This window comes from Staurois parvus, unplaced genomic scaffold (assembly GCF_062004578.1).
Source record: "Staurois parvus isolate SC_StPar_1 unplaced genomic scaffold, SC_StPar_1.0 ptg000318l, whole genome shotgun sequence".
NCBI lineage: Eukaryota > Metazoa > Chordata > Amphibia > Anura > Ranidae > Staurois > Staurois parvus.
Genome location: NW_028318114.1, coordinates 3,590,906 through 3,610,062, shown reverse-complemented (window position 1 = coordinate 3,610,062; position 19,157 = coordinate 3,590,906). Strand labels below are relative to the sequence as shown.

Sequence of the window (19,157 nt, the reverse complement as noted above, 5' to 3'; positions counted from 1 at the left end):
AAAACTAAAGAATATAATAAAATGACATCATATAAATGCATAAAAACATACAAATCATGATCTTATAATATAGTCGTCAATCTTCATATATCAGAAAGAGTGCCACTACTAATGGTATATTGATATAAAGTGACAAAGTGCAGATAAACATCAATAAAAGGTGGTTATAGGTGTAACTATAGTGACAAAGTCTTTATGTATCAGTTAGACGTGAAGTCTCAGGTGAGGGTAATCTTCTACAGATTCTTCTGGTGATTATCAAATAATAAAATCACGCACTCACCAGATGCGCAATAATGTTGCGCATTTGAGAACATATAATCTCATTAGGTCAGCTGGATCATCTTATGGACCTCTATCCCTGGTAAGGACTCCCCTCTGGGTCATGGGTAGCAATGCCACACCTCATACTTCTTCTGATGATAGGCTCTGTGGGTGGTAGGGCTCAGAGCAAGAGCCCCCAAGAAAGGATGCCAAAATAGTGTGATATTGCTTCCAGATATTTATTGATCCAAACACAGGAGGTGAACAGAGTAAAATAACATAGAAACTGACCATGCACTGGAATCAAAGATGGCCACTGGACCAGCAGGGGCCTCGGGATGCTGTGGCTCCTCCCTCTAGCTGATATAGCTGACCTAATGAGATATGTTCTCAAATGCGCAACATTATTGCGCATCTGGCGAGTGCGTGATTTTTAGTTTTTAGCGCTGCACCTTATATTTTACATATGCATCCACATGCCTTCCATGTGACAGTGCCTACTCACCCCATATTCAAGAAGTTGAAACTTTAGGGTGTTTGTTCATTATTCTTCATTACTTTTAAAATAAAGAACTGTATATATTTTGGCATATAGATGTAGCATAGGCTTTTTCAATTACATATACTTATTAGGAAATGAAATCAGGTTTTTACTAGTGATAAGAGAACCAGGCAATGTTAAGCTTGGCCACTATCTCTTGCAAGGTACCCAGTGTTGAGGGCATGTGGCTTGGCACGGTTTAGGGGGGGTGGGAACGCTTGTGCACTGCTCCTCTTTTGGGTCATTCAGACTTAATGCCAGGACTAAGGTCTAGTATAAATTTTAACAGGGACAGTAGACATTTTGTAAGCAATGTACACTGTCCCTCTAAGAAAAAATAAATTGGCATGGGGTCCCTCAAAATTTCAAGTTTAATATTTGGTCAGTGACATCAAACAGGATTTTTAACAGATTTAAAACAGATTTTTTACACAAGGTAGGAACTTTGAGTTCTGATTGAAAATGAGTTTGTACTAAACTTAGCTTGTTTGCTGTTTGGTGAACAAGTGAACTAAAAGGGCCTGATCTGGCCATATCACTGTTGCCCGAAATTCCAACTGATGCCACTACTGCCAATAAATAACTTTCTGACGACTTGTGGGGATCCTGGGTGATTGACCAAAAATGGTCATAAACATATTTGATTAATGATGTTACCAAACTCCCCAGTCCAATTAATTACATTCAACAGCCAGCTAGGGACTGTAACTTGTAATGGGAGCTGCAAAGGGTCAGCATTGTCATGGAAATAGGTTGTCAAGCTGATACATAAAGTGTCGCTCATCATTTATGTAAAACAAATGAAAAATCTTGCAACCCATGTATATTATTAAAACTATGTGTATCTAAGGATGGCAGCACTCTAATATCCTGAATACTAGATATATGAATATAAGTCTCCTTAAATGCTCAACTCCGGTACAATAAGTACATTTTAAACCATGCGCATAATTAATAAATATTATTTGAGATCCCAAATTATGAATAACATGCTTATTCATTAAATTAATTATTAATTGTGTATAAATAATATAAAACAAACCAAAAGTTCATGTCAAAAAAGTCCATGTCACACTGCCACAAATAGTGTTGTGAAAAACCACTGCAAATCCTGTGATCCTCTGAGTTTTCCCACACAGTGCATAGTTTTCTTACCAGAGAAAATAGACCTCTAAATTATAGGAGGTCATCCCAGTTTATGATATACAAGTCAGCAATCTCTGCCACTTTGTGGCTCCAATACATCCAGAGGTAGCTCACAGATTTTCATAAGGTTAGGCCAATATTACCGCCAATGTAACAATGCTGTTTGTGTTTTTCTCTATTGCATAAAACTGTGAGTGCCTTGGTGTGGGTTATTAACTTAATTATATGATGGTATTACACAATGTGATTTGCTTTTGCTTTTTATTGTTGGTGGTATATACTTAGTTAATGATGCACTTTATTTATGGGTTGGAATATGAAATAATATTTATTATGCACTATATGATGTATGCTGGATCTATATCTCTACATATTGATGTTGGGCGTACAATGAGGGACATGATTTTATTTTTTTAATAAAGGACTTTTGCAGCATTGGGAACATATTGAATGTTCAAACTTAAAAACAGGTGGAACATGCAACATGTTCCCAAAGGTGAATTATCCTTTAAAGTCCCATTTAATCAAGGGACATCAAAGGCAGTCTTTGACTCATAATATTCCTATTGTATGAGACCACTTTATTAGGTAAACCTCTTCAGTTGCTTGGTAACACAAACATAGCAGCAGCTCAATGCATTTAGGCATCTAGACGTGGTGAAGACGACTTGCTGAAGTTCAAACCAAGCTTCAGAATGAGGAAGAAAGGAGATTTAAGTGACTTTGAACATGACATTGTTGTTTGTGCCAGATGGGCTGGTCTGAGTATTTAAAAAACTGCTAATCTACTAGGATTTCCATGCACAACAATCTCTAGAGTTTACAGAGAATGGTCTGAAAAAGAGAAAATATCAAGTGAGCGGCAGTTGTGTGGGCGAAAATGCCTTGTTGATGTCAGTGGAGAATGGGCAGACTGGTTTGAGATGATAGAAAGGCAACATTAACTCATGTCAATATGGACCAAAATCTCTGAGGAATATTTCTAACACCTTGCTGAATCTATGCCACAAAGAATCAAGGCAGTTCTGAAGGCAAAAGGGGGACCAATCTGATACTAGCAAGGTGTACCTAATACAGTAGCAGATGAGAAAAGAAATAAAAAAAAAAAAAAAGAAACACACACACACACCTCAAAAAGATTAAAGGAACACTTTGAAAACAAATCAGATCACAATGGGGAACAGTATCATACTGGATATCTATACTGATATGGACTGGGTAATGTGTTAGGAATGTAAGGATGCCCCACCATTTGAAGGAAATGAAATTTATACACCTGCAGAGGTCTGAATTCAAAGACATCCCCAAAAATCTAAGTGAAAAAGTGATGTGGCAGGTTAGTCCATTTTGCTGAAATTTAATTGTAACAACTCAGAATAGTACTCGGTAGTTTGTATGGCCCCCAAGTGCTTGTATGCATGCCTGACAACATCGGGGCATGCTGCTAATGAGATGACGGATGGTGTCCTGGGGTATTTCCTTCCAAATCTGGACCAGGGCATCACTGAGCGCCTGGACAGTCTGAGGTGCAGTCTGGCGGCATCAGATGGACTGAGACATGATATCCCAGAGGTGTTCTATTGGATTTAGGTCAGGCGAGTGTGGGGACCATTCAATGGTATCAATTCCTTCATCCTTCAGGAACTGCCTGTGTACTCTCGCCACATGAGGCCAGGCATTGTAATGCACCAGGAGGAACCCAGGACCCACTGCAGCAGCATAGTATTTGACAATGGGTCCAAGGATTTCATCCCGGTACCTAATGGCAGTCAGGGGTCCATTGTCTAGCCTATAGAGGTCTGCGTGTCCCTCCATGGATATGCCTCCCCGGACCATCACTGACCCACCACCAAAACGGTGAGGCTGAATGATGTTACAGGCAGAATAATGTTCTCCACTGCTTCTAAGTATAGGCAGGTTTTGGGATGGTTATTAGACTAGCATACAAGTATTGTATGTATACTTTTAAAATAAATCATTATTTTAGTGACTGGTATGCAGAAGTGATGTGCCAAACAAAATCATGTTTGGTTCAAGCAGGGTTCAGCAAACATGAGTAAAGTTCAGGTGCCAAATCGAACTCCATTGAAGTCAATGGGAGCCAAATGTTGTGATCAGTTGTGGACATCTTTTAGGCTAATAAACAAGAGATGCCAATTAAATTCAGTTTGGAAGGCTGAGCAAATTTTGTAACACTTAAAGTAAAACATAAAAAATGTAAAACTCCATTAGCTAGTTCCAGACTTTGGGCATGCTAAACGTACCCCCAAAAAACGTGATCATTGTACACAAGAAAAGTGTGGAACTTCCAGTGTCTCTGCCCTGCTGCTGGGACCACCCCCTCCTAGTATACAGCAATTTGTTGCTTTGATTCATCAATTTTGATATTGCTGTGTACTCAGAGAAGGTGTCAGCAGATGTAGCTGTCAAAAAATTTTGAATCAGTGTTTATAAACAACATAAACAACATTACTAGATGTGACTATAGAAAGATACAAAGTAACACAATGTTACTTTTGTTTATTCATCTGCAGATCAAAGGGATGAACTTGATCTTCAGATGTCAGGTAAAGCAACCTAACAAGTAAAAATCAAGTTTTTTTTTTCTTTTTTTTTAAATTAAAATATTCCTCTGTTTAACCCCCTATTAACCCGCTCTAATTAGTCCTAATTAACTCCTTACTCTCTTTCTCTCCATGTAATTATTATTTTCCTGCTGATTTTGTTTCTGTTTTAGTAACTATTAATATTTATTTATTTCATTTGTAGATAGCTTTGCAATGTTTTGTACCAGAATCATAATTTTAGTGTCATTTTAACCACTTGTCTACCTGGCACTTTTACTCCTTTCCTGCCCAGGCCAATTTTCAGCTTTTAGCACTGTTGCACTTTAAATGACAAATTGCATGGTCATGCAACACTGTACCCAAACAAAATTTGTATCATTTTTTTGAGACATATGGAGCTTTTTTTTGTGGTATTTAACCACTTGCCTACTGGGCACTTTTAGCCCCTTCGTGCGCAGGCCAATTTTCAGCTTTCAGCACTGTTGCACTTTGAATGACAATTGCCCAGTCATGAGACATTGTACCCATATGAAATTTTTATCATTTTTTTCACAAAAATAGAGCTTTCTTTTGGAGGTATTTAATCACTGCTGGGTGTTTTAATTTTTGCACTATAAACAACTGCTGGGCAGCACTGACGGGTGGCATTGATTGGGGGCACTAGTGGGTGGAACTGCTGATGGGCATTAGTGGGTGGAACTGATGGGTACTGATGGGTGGCACTGCTGAGCACAGATGGGCACAGATGGACACCACTGCTGGGCACTGGTGGGTGGAACTGAAGGGCACTTATCATCAGGGCATTGATCATCAGTGCCCTGGTGATCAGTGCCAATCTGCTCTGTGACAGCTGCTGGTTGTTGGCAGTACTTTCCTCAAGCTGTGACAGCGTGAGCAAAGTGCTGCCGGTAACCGGCAACTGTATTTACTCGGTGATCTGCTGTGTCATTGGACACAGCTGATTATGTGGTAAAAGGTTGCTGTGATTGGCCTTTTACTTCATCATGTAATCAGCTGTGTCTGTAGGACATAGCAATCACGGAGATCGCCAGGTGCACACCGCAGAAGCGTGCGGAAGGGTGCGTTATGGGAGGAGATCATATGATGCCCTCCCAGAACTGGACAACTGTGCTGTAGCCATCATTCGGCTATAGCGCGGTAAGGATGTGGTTAATCACCACTGGGTGCTGCTAAACAAACTAAAAAAAGACTGAAAACATTTTTTTTTAAGTTTTTTCTTGTTTTCTGTTAAAAAAATTGTAAATAAGTAATTTTTCTCCTTCACTGATGTGCACTAATGAGGCTGTAGTGATGGGCACTGATGAGGAGGCATTGGTAGGTGGGACTGATGGGCATTGACAGGCATCACTGATGGGCATTGACAGGCATCACTCATATATGAGACTGATAGGCGACACTGATTGGAACTGTAAGGCAGCACTGACGGGCACTGATTGGCAGCACTGATAGGTGGAACTGATTGGCGGCACTGAAAGGCAGCTCTGATGGGCACTGATGTGGCATTGATGTGCAATGGTAGGCACTGATATGCACTGATTGGCACTGATATGTAGCTTTGATGAGCACTTACAGGTGGCATTGATGGGCACTGACAGGTGGCCCTGATGGGGTTTCACTGATCATCAGGGCACTGATCATCAGTGCCCTGATGATCAGTGTAGATGTCCACTCTGAGGAATTCCGATTACCGGCTCTACTCTCCTCCAGCACTGTCAGCTTTAGGAGAAGACTTCCGATAACCAACATTTCCTTGTTTACATGCGGTCAGCTGTGATTGGACACAGCTGATCACATGGCAGAGCCGACGCCATCAAATCTTTACTCTGATCGGTGATTCACTGTGTCCCAGGGACACAATACACTGCTGATTGCCGCACGTCCCCGGGAGCGCTCATGTGCAGTTAGAGTAGGGAGATGTCATATGACGTCCTCCCCGAACGAGAGTACTTATGCCGTCATTTCGTCATTTCCCTATATGGCGGGTGGGAGGCGGTTAAACAGGACAAATTACAAAATAAAATGTGCACTTTTTATCTGTAGTAACACCAGCAGAAATGTAAAATGTGTTTTGGTCCATAGGGGATTAACAGATGTGAGAGGCAAAGTGGTTAAATAACATGCCTGGAGGTTTACCTCTGAAGTGGTGCATCTGTGCAATTTATACAACCTACGTCAGCAACACTGAAATTCATAAAGAAAAAAATGTGTTTTATTAGCAAAATCACAGGTCCTGGCTGTTTCTGAAATCTATACCAGACCTTTATCCCTGAATACAGTGGATCTGTGGGCAGGGGGCATAAGTAATTGTAACCTCCCCTTAGCAATAAGGGAACCCTCAGATACTTCCCCATGTGAATTAAAGGATACACAGTACCCCTATTCTTTAACAAAAGGAAAAAAAACACACAGTTTTTGACAAGACCTCCATCCAGCAGAGTACATTCATTATCAATCATGTCCTCTAGCAATGTAGATCCATGGCAATCACAATGCCTGCTAACCCACCAAAAGAAAAGAAACCCACTGTCCTACATCCTTGATAGTATGCCTACTTCTTACAGCTCTGGTACATGACAGCTGACATAAATAAAGGGTCTCCCAAGGTCTCCCAGGTGACATCATTAACTACATTTAGACATGGCCATATTTGCAGGATGAGTAAATGAATACATTTAACTATAAAGTAGGGCACTAATGTTGATGTCAGTTTTGCTATGGCCCTAGGTATCCTACTGGCTCCAAGTTTTAGTTAACAATAACTTACTGGACTCCAGCAGAACACCACTGAAACTTTTCTTTAGGATTTTATTTACTACAAAAATCAAAGCAAACTTATGCTATAAAATCCTAGGTGACACAGAGCCCTAGTGTCACATATAGGAATCTGTTGAAGTCTTTAAGAATCTTGTTTAAGAATCTCTCATAAGAAAAATATTGAACCAGAGTAATAATCATGGGAGTTATTCTGGAGGAAACCATTGCTGTCTCATAAGTGCTGCTCATTTCATATTTGCTAAAGACCAGTTGTGGAACTACCAGGGTCACAAAGGTTTTAGTTGCACCCTGGTGTTTCGCCATTGTGGGGGGTTCCTGCAGGGTTGCTGGCAGCAGGGCTCTGAGCTTAGTGTCTCTCTCACACTCAGCTCAGAGCCAGCACTGACAGTTCCCCACCTCCTCCCCCCTGCATTGACAGGAGAGGAGAGAGAGAGAGCTCATCAGCTCATCAACTCCTCTTCCTCTCACCCCTCTCCTCCTGTGCCTGCCCCACCCACACTGCCCAGGGATGTGTGGGCAGGAATTTTGAAGCCAGCAGTGGCCAGCCAGAAGAGGAAAGGTGCTGACAGCCAATGCCTGAACCCTCATCTTGGGTTGAATGAGCTCACCTGCTATCCCATGTCTGTGACTGAAGTCTTCACCCTCCCTCCCTTCTCTCTCCTGCATCCCAGTGAATACACCATTGTAAGGGGTGCTCTGTGGACTGTAATGTAAGGGGGGGGGCTTTGGTGAGCAGACACCCCCTACATCAGAGTTCCCCATTACACCAGAGTTCTCAGCATTTCCCCTTACATCAGAGCCCCCATTAAAACAGGTTTATAGAGCACCCCTTACATCAGAGTTCCCCTTTACATTACAGTAAACAGTGCTCCCCCCTTATATAAAAATAAAATATGCAGCGCTTATAAAATAAATATGAACAAGCAGAAAATCAGAACATAAACAGCATAACTGCATGAAAAACTCAGTCCATATTGCATGGTGCGATAAAGTGATAGGTGCAATTGTCCCAATAATCCATGTTCAGAGAAATTCGTGACTCTTGTGATCTCGTGATTGTACAAATAATGCACTAACCAGATAGCGCAATAAATGCGCATGGAGCAATTAAGACCCGCTCCTGGTGCTCTGGACTTGTAATATTAGGAGGATGTCATCTGCAGGTTGGCCACCAGATGTCATCAATCCAGGTATATTGGTAAGTCATCCACCAGAAAGATCATCAGCGGGGGAGGGGGTGATCATGCATCATTCCCAAATAAACGTAACCTTCAAAAACGGGCTCCCATACAATAGATGAGACCCAGAGAAGCCTCTGATAGTGTAGTATGTCTTTAATAGGTAAAACTTACACCAAGTACAATTGAAAGATAAACTTACATCAAAACAAAGTCTGGCCACCAGGGTGTCAGTCAGGATGGCCTTGTGGTATGGATACACAGGTCAGGGGCACCTCCCTAACGCGTTTCGTGTGAAAACACTTCCTCAGAGGGAGTGTGCCCATGGTGAATGATAATGCTTTTATAGAGGGGTAATTTGGCGCGCATTTGTGTGATCCTGCGACGCCGATTCCGGTTCGCGCATGCGCACTGGCGATTTGGCGGCCATTTTACCAGTGATTATAGTATATGGACGGAAAACGGACTTTCGCGCATGCGCAGTGAGCGCTCGCGGCCATTTTCCAAGAGTTCCTAAATAGGGAAGGCATTCGCGCATGCGCTGTGAGCGTTCGCGGATGCCATTTTGTTGGTGCCACAGTGTGTACATACCAGAAAACCTCCTTAACAGACGCCCAGCATCAGAGGCATCAAAGATTCTCTTAACTTACTAATAATCAGCTCATAATGCATTTTATTGACGGTGAGCTTAGGACATGAGAGACATATCATATAGAAATGAAAGTGTATAAAAATACAAAGTGTATGTTTAAAAACTATGAATAAAAACTATGAACATAGTCCCATGGAGATTATATGGATAGTGACATCTTGTGGGTGGTTAGGGTATTACGTCCAACACACCACTCAACCTATATCACTCAATAGTACACAGGAGTGATGATCAGCTGGCATTGGTGTGTGATATACATGTATGAAACGGTCAGCACACCAGAAATTCATAATGAAATCTGAAATAGGATTTGATAATTAATCCGAGCAACCCATAGCAGATAAATATATTAATACTGGTCCTTAAACAATAGTACTATGAGCCATATGGGATTAACGTTTCACATCTCCCCAAACGAATGGGTGCAGATGGTTAAATAGATTTATATGATAAAACAACCTTATATACATATGATAAAACAACCTCATTTAAGGCTAAAGAGGTAGGAAAAAATTCTCATTAAATAAAAGTGAAAATCCATATGAAAATGGATTCATAAATTATTTATTAAAAGAAAAGATTTCAACGACTGATAGCAATCCAAAAAGCCTGTCCCCTACTGCGATAGTTCGTATATGAACTGTCGGCTGGTATAGTGACCAAATGAATTGTGACGGGAGTGACTTTTGGGGGTGGGGGGACCTCTGTATCATCTCCCCAAATCATTATGTTTAACCCACCCTGTGCCTGTTAAGGGTTACAGGGTGTGTATGTGAATGTCTGAGTCTTGTGTGTTGTCCTTTGTCTAGGGCACATGGCTGTCCATTGTCTGTTTACCATGTGCTACCCCCCATTGTGCTGTGTCTCTCTGTCTAGTGAACTATTATGGGATGTACTGTTTGTGTATTGGTGTGGGGGTTGGTCAGTGTCCTTTGCCACATGGTTGCATCCCATTGTTCTGTGTCTAGTTGGATGGGGAGGGGTGATGAGGTGTTTCCTGCCTATACTGTAGCCCTTCCCACTGAGAGGGTGGGCTGATGATGTATGTCCTGTTCATGGATGTGTTTCCCCCGCCCTCTGTATAAAACATGTTTTGTGTAAAATAAAGAGTAGTTGACTTCCTGTTTTAGTAGGAGCTGGGTGATGTCTTATTTTCCTGAGGGATTTCGAGGGTGTGGTCCGTGGATGGTGTTCGGACAGGGGAAGTTGTGCTATAACGGAAAAACTCAGTGCGGTCTGGGTTCCGGTTCCGTTACATTGGTGGCAAGCGGTGGGATTGTGCTTCCAGCTGTAAACACATCCAAACCACCACCGGGATTCAAGAGCAGGAAAAGACATCAGTCACCCCAGTGGAGATATGGACCTGGCATCAGAGTTCCCAGGGCTGCTGCAGATCATCCTTGCAACATACCCCAGGACTGTGTCTACGGATCAGTACCTGGAGCTCAGGCAGCGGATTTGGGAGGTGCTTTGGAGAGGAGCCGTCCAGGCTGCTGGTATGGACAAAGGCAAGTGGTATCCAACCCCAGAGGAGAGGGCCAGGGACCATCGGAAATTACGGATGCCATTCCTGGGAGAGCAACCACAGGAGCAATGGGTGACTGAGTTGGACAGGCTGGTCCAGCAGGAGATACAACTGGACAATAGATATCGGGCTCTGCAGTGGTACGCAGAGCAGGAATATTTAGGGGTGTCCACAGAGTGCTCTCCTGAGGGACTTGACTTCGGTGGGCCTGGATTACTGTGGGAGAGCCTTACTAATCTTTTTGTGTTTGGCGATAGAGGAGAACCTACTCTGGAGGAGTTGCGGGAAGGCAGAGAGGCTATGTTTGGTCTCAGAGGGGTCTCAGAGCTTGAGCCAGATCTGCAATACCTGCTGATGAAAGAACTGCACCTGGAAAGGGCATACAGGCAACTGCTAGGATATGTTCGGCAGCATGCCCAAGAGTCATCAGTGGAAATTCCAGAGACTGGGGATCTGATAGACCTCTCAGCTGAGGAGGAACCTGCAGTAGACCTGGCAACAGGGCCAAACAGTACTGAACTCTGCCCAGCACTGGTAATGTCTCCTGAGTTCCACGGACAGGAGATGGAGAGCCCCGATCTCCAAACCCCAGTTCCAGAGGCTGGGGATTTGATTGATTTTTTTTCTGAGGAGGAACCAGCCGGGGAGCTGCCAGCTGAAGCGCTGACAACTGGACAGAGGGTCCAGGACCTCTGTCCCATGCCTGTGGTAGTTTCAGAGGCCCAGGGTGAGAAGGGAGAGGAGGTTAGGGAGGTGCCCCTGACCTGTGTATCCATACCACAAGGCCATCCTGACTGACACCCTGGTGGCCAGACTTTGTTTTGATGTAAGTTTATCTTTCAATTGTACTTGGTGTAAGTTTTACCTATTAAAGACACAATGGGGAGAGCTACAAGGTTCAGGTCTGGCTACTGACCCAACAATACAACAAACAAGAGAGTTAACAAGAGAGTTTTCTAGAGTTAATGTGGTTACACCCCTTTAGCACCTGATGGATAAATGCATGCACTAGCTGTATGGATTTGAGCACAGGGATCTCTTGTTTGTTGTATTGTTGGGTCAGTAGCCAGACCTGAACCTTGTAGCTCTCCCCATTGTGTCTTTTCCCCTATGTTAGCATTGTGTCCACAGTAGCACTTGTGTAGGCAGGGCAGAGTAGGACTGGCCATAGAGGGATTACTTTGACGCAGTTGGCCAGCTTAAACATGTATTGCAATATGTGTGAACCAAATATCCCTATTTGTTGCATAGTTTGCTTGAAAGGGTATATACCAGTGTGCAGAGGGTCCTTCAGAATTTCTAGAGTTAATGTGGTTACACCCCTTTAGCACCTGATGGATAAATGCATGCACTAGCTGTATGGATTTGAGCACAGGGATCTCTTGTTTCTTATGGAGGGGGACTCTCCCTCCGAACAATAACTGCTTCCCACCTGCCTTCCTGTCCTCTATGCCAGAAGTCGTCTCAAGCAAGGTTAGTGTTCTCTCTCTTCATACTGTACTGTACTTTGTTTCATATTTTTGTGGTGCAAAAACAAAAAAGTTCCGAACGGATTAACCTAATTTACATTGAACCTTATGGGAAAATTTGATTTGGTTGGCAACCAAATTCAGTTCGTGACCACGTTCATAGGAGTCAGAACAGATTAACCTGATTTACATTGAGCCGAATGGGAAATTTGCTTCAGTTTACGACCAATTCAGTTCGCAACCAGAGTTGTGGAACGAATAAAGTTCATGAACCGAGGTATTAATGTACTTGTGATTCCATCCATGTAGTATATGTTCTTGAATGTCCCTGCCAGAAGCAATATAGGACCAGAAGGAAATTAATAACAAGAATTGGGGAACGTATTAACAATATTAAAAATTGATTTGAGAAGCAAATCCTCTGTCTCTAGACATTTCAAGATGAAATATAATAAGGATCCCAGTTTTGCTAAGGGTTTATGGTATTGAAAAAATGAATAATCATTGGAGGAGGAGCGATATGTTGAAGGAAGTGTCTAACAGGGAGACCTTTTGGACTTTTGAATTAGGGACTTTATGTCCACAAGGGTTAAATATAGATATGAATTTAAATTGTTTTATAACAAACTTTTGAGGACTGTAGAATATTTGTCAGATTAGGTGAAAGGATGGAGGTCTCCTTTAGAGGTGTATGGTGCCTGTTAAATCAGCTGCCATTTGTAGATATGGAATACATGTGACTTGTTACGTTTTTTTGTATTAAGAGTTTATTGTACATGCCTTTTGTATATACCATGCGGAAAGCAGCTACCATGACCACGGTCCAACACACTATAAATATTGCGTGCGAGGTGACGTAAGTCCTTCTGCTCCCGAATGTGCAGGGCGGGGCCAGGAGGTGGCATTACTACGCACAGCATTGTTGCCTCACGGTAGTTGTTTCTACACGGCCGAGGATAACAGTTATCACGATTTATGACTGTTTCACTTGTGTCAGTGGAGAAACGGAACATTGTAAGTGCATATGTTTTGCAGTTTTAATAAATATTTAAGTGGTTTTATTCTATGGAGGCTCCTTCTCTCCTTTCCTTCCTATGAGTGGTATACAGTATCAGTTTAAGAAGTCTTTGAAGATAGGATTGCAGGCTGCAGACTGTCACTCTCAGAGCAGCAAGCATTTATGCTGGTCTATAATTTCACTAGCATACCGCTCTGGTGTGTTCATCCAATTTATCTGGTGGTGGATGGAGCACAATTTATTGGCGGTGTCATTGATATAGTGGAATTTGCACAACTAATAGCACCGTATTATTGAGGAACTGCACAGATTGGATGGTCACAAGGAGTTTTGTCGGACTTTGTGATGATGCAATAACGTTCATAGTCATTTATTGGACACATTTTTTGGCACTTTATTGTTTTATTTGATTGCACTAATCACTTTATAATTCATAAATATATTTCAAATGTGATGAGATAGAATGTCATGTATTAGTCACAGATTATATCGTATTAGACTATATGTGTATTGCAGGTATAGGAGGGTTTGTTACATTTTATTAGTTTTTTGCACAAAACCTGTAGCACAAATTGCACAAGGGGATTTTTCTATATATTATTTTTTTCATATTTTTTAGTCATTCCATCTTTTGAATTAGATATCAGTGAACAGCGCCATTACATATGTATAGATTTGTTCATTTGTTCAAAATGTAAAACACCCACTGGGTGTTTTACATTTTGCGCTATAAACAAAAAAAGTTTCTTTGTTTCTATTTTTGTTTATAAAATTTTGCAAACAGCTAATTTTTCTCCTTCACTGATGTGCGTTGATGAGGCTGCACTGATGAGGTGGCACTGATGGGCACTGATAGGCAGCACTGATGGGCACTGATAGGTGGCACTGATGGGCAGCACTAATGAGGCGGCACTGATAGGCAGCACTGATGAGCTGGCACTGAGTACTGATAGTCTGCACTGATAGGCAGCACTGACTGGCGGCACTGCTGGGCACTGACTGGCGCAACTGCTGAGCACTGACTGGCAGCACAACTAGGCACTGACTGGTGGCACTGCTGGGTGGCACTGATTGGCGGCACTGCTGGGCTGCACTGATGGGCACAGGTGGGTGGCACCTCTGGGCACAGGTGGGTGGCACTGCTGGGCACAGGTGGGTGGAACTGGTAGATGGCACTGCTGGGCACCGATCATCAGGGCACTGATCATCAGTGCCCTGATGATCAGTGCCGATCCCTCCTCTGACAACTGCCGGTTCTCGGCAGTACTTTCCTCAAGCTCTGACAGCGTGAGGAAAGTGCAGCTGAGAACCGGCAATTGCATTTCCCTGTGATCAGCGTGTCATTGGACACAGCTGATCACGTGGTAAAAGGCTGCTGTGTTTGGCTTTTTACCAAATCACGTGATCAGCTGTGTCTGTAGGACACAGCGAACATGGAGATTGCCGGGTATGTGCCTCCGGGGGTGCGCAGGAGAGTGCGTTCTGGGAGGACATCATATGACGCCCTCCCAGAACTGGCCGGCCTTCATAGTCAGGGGCGCCCACCAACAACTCTAAATTAGAAAGCTAGACAAAGAATGACTAAAGCCTGGGGCTCTAATTAAAACCTAATGTCATCTTGTGCACAAATAAAAAACTAATACCATTATCACAAGGATATATATAATATATATAATCATACAATAACCATAATGAGGCTGTATATTGGCAAGGAAAGGGAGAGGAGAGGAAGAGGAATGGAAATAAGGGACATGGGATGTATTATTGCATGGATAAATATGCACTTAACTAATATAAAGCTGATTAGTAAAAGTAAATAGATGATAGATAATAAATTGCAAATATACCGTGCGCCATATGTGATTATCGCAATGTGCACATAATATTGAAAATTGCACTCAGTAAATTACAAAGGGGGGGGGGGGGGCAGACGCCCTCCTAAAGTATATTGGGATCATACCACCCTTGAATGTGAAGCAGAAAGGAACTATACTGAATGCAGTAAATTATGTGATTGGAAGGTGAACCCATAATATTATAGATAATAATTAGATTATAATTCTTTATAATAGGGGAGTTATATGTTATATACTTACTTATGCGGGGACAACCCACCACCCCAGACAGTTATCCACCCAACCATCTGTAACAAATAAAAACAAATAGATTAGGAATAAAAAAAAAGTAGTTCAATCATAATATAACATTATAGAACAGTAGATAATTCAATGTCCTCGCTAAGGCCACTGGGTGATAGGGTATCAAGGGTGTATATCCAATATGTCTCCCGTTCGCAGGGCTTATGAAATTGCTCTGCTTCTGGGAGACATCTGGGTACTTGTTCCATAATCCAGACCTCTAGGTCCTTTGTGGACTTTTTGTGGTACTCAGCAAAATGTTTCAGAATGCTGTGTTTGTCCTTTCCCTCTTCCACCAGTTGGCGGTGCTCACCAAACCGCTTCCTCAGAGGGCGAATGGTGTGGCTTATATAAAGTAAGTTGCAAGGACATGAAATGCAGTATACTACAAATTCTGAGGAACAATTGTAAAAGTCCTCTCTTTTATATGTTTTCCCTTTAGTGCTGAATTCTTTCTTTCCATGTTGGATGAAAGAACATGTCTTGCACAGTGGCTTTTTGCACTGAAACACGCCTACAAGAGGTATTAGACAATTGCTAACTGCAGATTTTTTTAAACTGGACTTCATTTTTCTGGGAACGATTTTGTTTTTAAAATTCAGAGCTCTCCTATAGGTCACAAGAGGTTTTTTAGGAAGTAACAGCAACAAGTGTGGATCTTCTAATAATATTTCCAGTGTTTTGTGAAGATTTTTTCCATTTTTTTGTACTGTTTGTGAAACCTGGTAATAAACCTGGTGGACTGATCAAAGTTTTCTCTATCTTTCCTAGCAGGTAAGTCCTCGAGGTAATAATGGAAATGCATCCTGAATGATGTATTCTGGATAGTCTTTTTCTAACAGCTTGTTTTTAAGAATGGAACTTTGCTTAACAAAATCAACAGTTTTGCTGCAGTTAAGCCTAAGGTGGCAAAATTGACCTTTTGGTATTTGTCCATTTAGTGACAATTGTTATAATGTAGCAGTGAATTACCCGCTGTGGGCTTTTTATAATTCCTACTAGAGATGAGCGAATTATTCAAAAATTCGATTCGGCTGATTCGGCGAATTCGCGGAATAAATTCGATTTGAGTCGAATATATTCGCTGCGAATTTAACTTATAAAAAGGGTGTTTATAGGCTTCAGAGAGCCTTTATATTAGTGCAGAACACTGTACCTTTAATTTAAATGCCCTTGGAGTCTGCTGGGGAAGAGAAATAATACTGTCAGTCAGTATGACATGCAGATGAGTGCCGTCGATCTTAGAATCACCGCACACTTCACTCATTTGGGCAGTCACGGGGCCAAAACCAGAGTATGGAGCCACAGTGTGGCGGTGGAGGCAGCAGCAATGGGAGGCCATACAGCACCCTATGACAAAATGGAACCCACCAGCAGTGTGAGGAGACCTGAAAGTGGCACATGGCAGAGTGTGGCGATGGAGACAGCAGCAATGGGAGGCCGTACAGGGACCCATGACACACTCTGGACCTGGCAGCAGCATGAGGAGGCGGTACAGGGGCCCATGACAGATTACGGGCCTGGCAGCAGCATGAGGAGTCGGTACGGGGGCCCATGGCAGATTACGGGCCTGGCAGCAGCAATTGGAGGCCCGTAATCTGCCAGCACCCTATGACAAAATGGAACCCACCAGCAGTGTGAGGAGACCTGAAAGTGGCACATGGCAGAGTGTGGCGATGGAGACAGCAGCAATGGGAGGCCGTACAGGGACCCATGACACACTCTGGACCTGGCAGCAGCATGAGGAGGCGGTTCAGGGGCCCATGACAGATTACAGGCCCGGCAGCAGCATGAGGAGTCGGTACGGGGGCCCATGGCAGATTACGGGCCTGGCAGCAGCAATGGGAGGCCGTACAGGGACCCATGACACACTCTGGACCTGGCAGCAGCATGAGGAGGCGGTACAGGGGCCCATGACAGATTACGGGCCTGGCAGCAGCATGAGGAGTCGGTATGGGGGCCCATGGCAGATTACGGGCCTGGCAGCAGCAATGGGAGGCCCGTAATCTGCCAGCACCCTATGACAAAATGGAACCCACCAGCAGTGTGAGGAGACCTGAAAGTGGCACATGGCAGAGTGTGGCGATGGAGACAGCAGCAATGGGAGGCCGTACAGGGACCCATGACACACTCTGGACCTGGCAGCAGCATGAGGAGGCGGTACAGGGGCCCATGACAGATTACGGGCCTGGCAGCAGCAATGGGAGGCCCGTAATCTGCCAGCACCCTATGACAAAATGGAACCCACCAGCAGTGTGAGGAGACCTGAAAGTGGCACATGGCAGAGTGTGGCGATGGAGACAGCAGCAATGGGAGGCCGTACAGGGACCCATGACACACTCTGGACCTGGCAGAAGCATGAGGAGGCGGTACAGGGGCCCATGACAGATTACGGGCCTGGCAGCAGCATGAGGAGTCGGTACGGGGGCCCATGGCAGATTACGGGCCTGGCAGATGACGACGAGGCTGCCAAGTGCGATCAGCCTCATCATCATCAATTAGGGTCTCCGCCTCACTACTAGCCCCCTCGGCTGCGTGTGGGTCAGGAGACAGACCTGTCTCTAGACCGGCTACCGAGCCACTCTCCTCGCCACTACTTCTTCGCCTGGCTGCTGAAGAGGCGGATGTCTCCCCCCGTTCCTGACCGCCCTCTGTTAGCTCTTCCTCACTGTACAGTGGGGCTGAGCCCACAGCATGCGATACTTCGCTTGGTGAGGGAACACCAAAGGACAGGGGCATGTAGAGGACACGTGATTTCAGTGGGCTTGCTCCCGGGCCATGCCAACTAACGGTTGTGTCTGACGTACCCACCAACCGTTGGCTGTAGGTGTCAGAGGTGACCTGGGAAGAGGAAGACGACCGAGCCAACCAATCGATGATGGCAGGGTTGTCGGTGGAGACACGACCGCTGGATGACACCGGGAGCACTGGCCTCTGGCTGCGACTAGTGCTGCCTCGACCCCTTCCTCTGCTGCCACGTCTGCTCGCTCCTGAACCATTGCCTCCTCTGCCACTCCTCTGCGTGTTGTCTGACATACTCTTTAATTCAACGATTCTGTGTCCCTGAGTAACGATTCTGTGTCCCTGAGTAACGATTCTGTGTCCCTGAGTAACGATTCTGTGTCCCTGAGTAACGATTCTGTGTCCCTGAGTAACGATTCTGTGTCCCTGAGTAACAATTCTGTGTCTGTCCCTGAGTAACGATTCTGTGTCCCTCAGTAACGATTCTGTGTCCCTCAGTAACGATTCTGTGTCCTCTGAGTAACAATTCTGTGTCCCTGAGTAACAATTCTGTGTCCCTGAGTAACAATTCTGTGTCTGTCCCTGAGTAACAATTCTGTGTCCCTGAGTAACAATTCTGTGTCCCTGAGTAACAATTCTGTGTCCCTGAGTAACAATTCTGTGTCCCTAAGTAACGATTCTGTGGCCCTAAAGTCTCTCTGGCCCTAACTCTGTCCCTAATACAGACAGGTCTGTCTCTCTTGAATGACCGCAGGCTAATGGAGAATTGTAAGATGGCCGCAATTTATAGCTCCACCATTACACAGTGCTGGCTGGCTGGCTGCTGATTGGCTAATGCGATCACATGTCATGAATGAATGCATTATGGGTCAGCGCGCCTTGTCTGCGCGCCTTCCCAGAGATCCCCGCTCCGTCGCCACACATGTCGCCGCCATTTTTGGGAAAATTCGATTCGTGCATCCGAAGTTTGCTAATTTTCGGATTCGGCGCGAATCGAATTTTTCCTGATTTTCGAAACGAATTCCACTTCGCCATGTTCGATTCGCTCATCTCTAATTCCTACCATTGATTTCTGTGTTATCATGGTATAATCCCAGGTCTTAAAAAGCCAACTTCTCCGT

General features: G+C 43.9%; 1 pseudogene; it reads left to right on the top strand.

The window, feature by feature from the left end:
• Positions 1-19,157, top strand: part of LOC149457497 (potassium channel subfamily T member 2-like) — a 1,031,266-nt pseudogene that overhangs the window by 147,766 nt on the left and 864,343 nt on the right.